Source organism: Apteryx rowi, unplaced genomic scaffold (assembly GCF_003343035.1).
Source record: "Apteryx rowi isolate R43461 unplaced genomic scaffold, aptRow1 scaffold_58, whole genome shotgun sequence".
Classification (NCBI taxonomy): Eukaryota; Metazoa; Chordata; class Aves; order Apterygiformes; family Apterygidae; genus Apteryx; species Apteryx rowi.
The window spans coordinates 1739324-1745149 of record NW_020450849.1 but is presented as its reverse complement, the minus strand read 5'-3'; the positions used below and the strand labels follow the sequence as shown (position 1 = coordinate 1745149).

The following is a 5826-nucleotide window of genomic DNA, read 5'->3' as shown; positions in this document are numbered from 1 at the left end:
TTTTACTCCTCATTCATTTCCTGGTGTATGCTTTCTTCTTGAGTCAGATTATTGAATACTCATAAATTTGTCAAGTTGATCTCTTTGCAAGTTTCCTCGTTCTTTCTTTGAATGGTGCAATTGTTTTAATTTTTCTTTAAAAAACTGTGCTACTGATTTTCTGCCAGTGAGATACTGTCAGTTCCTTAAATTTGGTATTTTCTGTCTTGATATCTTCTGTTCTGGTTCTTCCTCCTTCTTCCTAGGAACTCTAACCTATCACTTAATGGTACTGCTACTTGACTTGCCTTCATGTGCATTGCTAGTTCTTCTGCACCGCTGCTGACCGTTGGAGGTCTCCTGCTCCAGCTGCTTTTTTCACCTTCTCTGTCAAAGCTGGCCCTCAAATCATTAATGGAATTTGCTTTCCCAACACTAGGAGACAGATTTTTGGACAACTATATGGGTGGCTAATCTTCCACTAAAATAACACCACCTCCTGTGATACTCAGTCAAAAAGCTCATTCAAAGGATGTCCCAACACATTGGCCTGTTATACTGCTATTTTCTGACAGTGTGCTGGCTCTCCTCTCCTTTGCCTGGGCACTTTCAGTAAAGCATCTTCCACTATCCCTGCACCAAGGTGTGGAGTAAGTACAAGTGCATCCATGGCACAAAACAGCAACGTCTGTCTTCCCCCACTCCTGCTGTCTTCTTGAACACAGTTATTCTACTGTATACCCAAGTTATATGAATTACTCATCCATTTTCAGTTATGCTAACTAATGTAGACAATTGCAGTTGATACTTAACACGTCCAGGGTCTTCTCTTTGGTTTCCCATATTTGTTTCGCTGGTACAGGTGTCTAAAGTGTTCTGCAGATGAACTGCTTGGTTTTGTTTCCTTGCCACCTCATATGACTTGTTTGAAAGAACAATTGTGCCAGATATCCTTCTCACTTCCTCCAGTGTCTCCCTTCCCTCATCCAAACTCTGCCCAGGCTCACATAGTTGCATTGTGTTTAGGTTTATGCTAGGGGCACTAGTTAATCTTAATCTTCCTGATTTAAAGCAGCCCTTGTTGTGTTAGGAGAAAAAAAAAAAAGCAGATATAATTGTCAGGCCATCAGGAGAAGCATTTCCCATGAAAAGMAGAATATTGGCGGTAAGGCACTGTTTAAATATGGATGTGGAAGAAGGCGACAGGAGCATGTGCATTTTCAGGAAAAGAAAAAGCTGACAAGAACCAGTGCAGAGAGACTGGTCTCAGGGCAACAGAAAGCCTGTTGTGCAAAAGGAAGCAAAGAGGCTGATCTCCTTTGCTTAACGAAATAAAGACAGGCAATAGGATTGTTATTCATAGGTAAGTCCAGAGGCTAAGCACAATGGGAGCGAGCTGTGTGAGCTAAAAGATGATTAACATCAGAACAAACACATGTAAATAGGTTATGAATAACTTCAGGCTAGTCCAAAAGATGGCTGCTAACCAGGGGAGGAAACACATTTCTGGAAAAGTCTTCCACTAGAAGAAGTGTTCAGGCTATTTTGCAGCAGAGATAAAAAGAAACCAAAAAAAAGTGTAATTAACTATGAAAATACTCTTGCCAGGAGAATGTAGGAAACAGGGTAAAAGAGCTCCCAAAAGTACCTTTAAGTCCTGTGCTTATACAAAAGATTTACAAGACACTAAATTATGTCTCACATACTCACTTCCCTTTTCTTTTTTGATACAAATATTTTTATGCCCCCTATTTAATTAGAAGCGAGGATAGATTTAGCGAAACCTCACAAATCTATCTGGCATAATTCTTTCAAACCGTTAGAGGAAAAACCTGGTTTTCTGGGGACAGTGATTCTTTTGATTTAATGATTATTTAAAGGGCTAACTGGTAACTACTTGTTATATTTAGTTTATTCTTTGTCTCCAAGAATTGATCGCTCATCTTAAAATCAATGGTTGCCTAGTGACAAACAGTTTTGTTATAATTTGTTTTCTTGTGTACAAATAGAATAATGTCTTGGCCTGTAATGATGGTAGCAAGATGAAAGTTATGATTGTATCACAGTTTTGGGGTTTTTAACAAGATACATACATCAATTTTTGGCATTTCTATAAGCCTCTTAACAAAATACTATTAATATTTGTGGAGCAATTTGCATGATGTAGTTTGTATTTATGCTCAAGGGTAAAAAGAAGAGACTTTTTTTTTTTTTTTGGTAATATCATATTTAAAAAAAATCTTTTTCCAGCAAAAAAAAAGTTCTGTGCCAGTCTTATCTGCTGTGATGTCTGCCTGTCTGAGTGCTAGTGACTTTGGGAGAATCAGTTGTTTGCCACTTCTTCCAGTTCATTTGAATAGGAGGGTAGATTCCTGGTTGTTACAGATTCACTGCTTGTGAATTGTCTCACAATATTGAGATAATACATTACAAAGACAGGTCACAAGAAGAACTGTAATGAAAATTTATTGTATTTATTCACTAAGCTTCGTTTGTGCTTCCTCAGACTTGTGTTATTGTAAGTTAGATTCTTTACAAAGGGCAATTGTTTTTCTCAAAATTAAAAAGAAAATAAGATACACCGCAAATGAAAGAGAAGATGTATTACCACTATATCATCCTCAATTTATGAGAAGCATGAATTTTTAAAAGTTATTTATTATTTCTGTCATATTTCACACATATGGAAGTTTCAGACCAAAATTATTAAATTCTCTCAGGGGGAGATTGTACTCAATATCATTATCTCTTTATTGCTGGCATGAGTGTTCATACAGTGACTAAGATTAGGGCATCCAAACAGTTAAAGCAGGGATAATCAAGTAGCCTGCTGTAGATTGGATCTGGACTGCATGTACATTTTCAAGCCTTGAGTACATGGACGAGGTGTATGAGGTCTCCACTGTCTCTCTGGAGAGTCCGTATTACTTATTTTGGCTGCATTTTCCCAGGGAGCGGCTGTAGTGGCTGCCAGCTTGCAGCAGGGGAGGTGAAGTGCAGCACTCAACTGTGCTGGCACCATTTCACGGCTTCAGGGGAGGCCAGTGGAGGTGGTAGAAATGGCAAATAGCCCTCTTCCTATGTGTAAAAACATCCAGTTTTGTTATGACAGTCTTGTGGGTGATTTTTTTTTGCTTATCATTTGGAACATCTGTTACTATGAAATAGAAAAATAAATAAATCACATAAAATGATGAAAGACTACTTGTTTTAGTTTATCAATGAACAATAGGACAAGTGAATGGCATTTTAAGTGCTGCAGAACRTTATTGTTATAGCATTGCTTTTCCTTTTTTTTCATCTAGAAGACCTTCCTTTTTAAAAAAATTCAGACCAAAAAGTGACTTCTCACATACAGTCTGTACGTTAGAGGTAGTGATGAACATGGTATTACATGGTGGAATACTGAGCTTAACAAAATATTGTTTATTTTGATATGTCATTTCAGTTAATACCTAACATAAACAGCACACAGAAAACAATGTAAGAATGAAACTGCAAGCTACTTACTCTGACAGCATTAAGATACAAAATTGTGGGATCTTCTTGAAATGAAAATAAATTTAAGCCTAGATGATGTTTCTTTCTGATTCTTGTTTTTCTTTGCCTTTTCTTTTGTTCAGTGAAGGAAAGAAAGGACTTGGGATCATGATGGACCATCAGATAAACATGAGCACTTAGTAAGATGATGTCATCTTCACATGGTATGCAACCATGGAGAGCTGAATGGAAATATGAAGGAAGAACAGGGGAATGGTACTATTTCTGTGCGTGGCATTAGTTATTATCTTACTGGATTGCAGTGCCACTTCTTCTATTGCTGCTTTGAAAGAGGTGCTGCAAAAAGTTAGAAACAGCTCAGAAAACCCCAAGAAGGACATATAAATATTGTCTTCAAAAAGTGCTCAGTGGATCCTGTTTATCCTAAGGAAAGTTGTGGGTTGGCTTAATTCTGAGTACAGAGGGAAAGCTTTGACAAGCAAGGAGCCTTTCATCCTTCAGTTGAGGTGAGGTGTAAATGGGAGCTCAAGCTGAAAAGGCCACCTTGATATAACACAGACAGAGCTTGGGGGGGAAGTACTGAAGAGAGAAAAGAAACTCCTAGAAACCTTATTGAAATCTGCCTAGAGAAACTGAATATTATTCTGATGAAAGGATGTTTTAGGATAGGACTATAGCTCTGATAAAGTCACCGTTTTTTAGAAATTAGTATGTGAGGTCCTTTTAATCTGTTTTAAATAAAAGGCCAGTTTATCTTAATGGTGTCTAAACTTCAGGGTCAGGAATCCAGAAATGGGTATTTAGTGCGTACTATTTATAGGGAAAACATTTCCTACGGTTAATTCTCCACGAGAGGGAGCTAGAACTGTCTGTTAACTGTAACAATAAAGCCTGTCAAATGATAACGCCTAAACCCAACCTGCAGTGCTCACATTGCCTTCTAATAAAAGTCTATATTTTAGCTCAAATTCCATATGTAATGAAATGGTTGTGCATGTGATTTACCCACACGTCTGCCAGAACAACAAGGATCTTCCTGGGGTGGGCTGCAGTACAACATGCCCTTTCCAAGTCAATTGCTACAAAGAAACTGCTATTTGAAACAGCTAATCCACTAAAATTACAAGATCCTCCCTCACGGCCTCCACCACCTGCTTTTTCTTTCTTTCTTTCTTTCTTTTTCTATATGTGTGAGGTGTACTATGCAAAGGAATTAGTAATGGTAAAAAAAAAAAAAAATTCTGCTACGGCAGTACAAACACCCAAGGATGAGACTAGTGTACTTGCTGCGATTAGCTCTGTTCCAGTAATTAGCAAAAGTGCAATTCCTTATCTGCAAGTGTTGCTGATCATCTTGCATATCTTGGGCAGCAGGTGCAGGAAGCAAACCGGTGGGAAAACAGGAAATAAAAAATGCAGAACCTCGCTGCTCAAGAAAAAGTAGGAATACTCTTTGGATCACGGGGCTGGCTCTGTAAAGCTTCCTACTGACTTAAAGCACAAACTGAACAACAAAGCCATTAATTGGCACCTACCTCTAGGAGTATGCCGGCTCCATGGAAAACAGACTTATAAAAAAGCAGACTTATAAAATCTGTTTGTGGACCATAATGACTTTCAGAATGACTCGGCGTTTTGAAAGCAAATGCCATAAAAAAGGCTGTAAACAGCTGCTCTGAAAGAAGCCAGGAATGCTAGAAATATCACGGCTAAAATACTAATAGGCTCTGCTTCCTYTTCTTCCTTTTCAAAGGAAATGTCCCCCAAAAATGTCAACTGGAAGTGCTGGTTGAACAGGTGAGGCTTAAGCTCAATCCCACACTGGAAATGCAGGAATTGACTGAGCAAGGATATATGTTCAGGGAGGTCTGTAAAGGAGCCTTTACAGGTAGATCCCTGGGTCAGAGAAGGGTCCAAGATCAGATGCAGAGATCTGGGAGGATGAAGACCTATATGTAAGTTAAAAAAAAAAAAAAAACTATCTTGTTTTCGAATCAGCAACATAAAGCAAGGGCAGTCTCATTTTTGCAGTGAAAACTATCAGTTATTGCGTCATCTGAGCCTCACAGAAACATGTTACAAACCAAAAAAACACTCTACTCTGGGCATACAATGGAAGGATTGCAGGATTTGGCATGTGTTGTGTCTGTGTGCGAGAGAGAGAGAGAGTAAATGCAATACGTACAGTTCATTCAAGGGGCAAAACACTTAAATGACTGTGTACAATAACTGACCAGTGGCTATTTAGGGTACTGTACAAAGGAAGCTGCCTTCGTCATTAGGATCCATGGTAGTTTTGTGTATGCCTAAGGTTGGTCTTTTTGGCTGATGTGCCCGAAAAACAGC

The 5826-nt window shown here is 38.6% G+C and overlaps 1 long non-coding RNA gene across 1 annotated transcript; it reads right to left on the bottom strand.

Moving 5' to 3' along the window:
* Positions 1-2433: 2433 nt before the first annotated feature.
* Positions 2434-5032, bottom strand: LOC112974011. The gene is made up of 3 exons (XR_003256128.1): positions 5016-5032; positions 3490-3701; positions 2434-3136 (listed from the first exon to the last, which is right to left on the bottom strand). It is a non-coding gene; the product is annotated as an uncharacterized LOC112974011 (long non-coding RNA).
* Between the last annotated feature and the right edge of the window lie 794 nt (positions 5033-5826).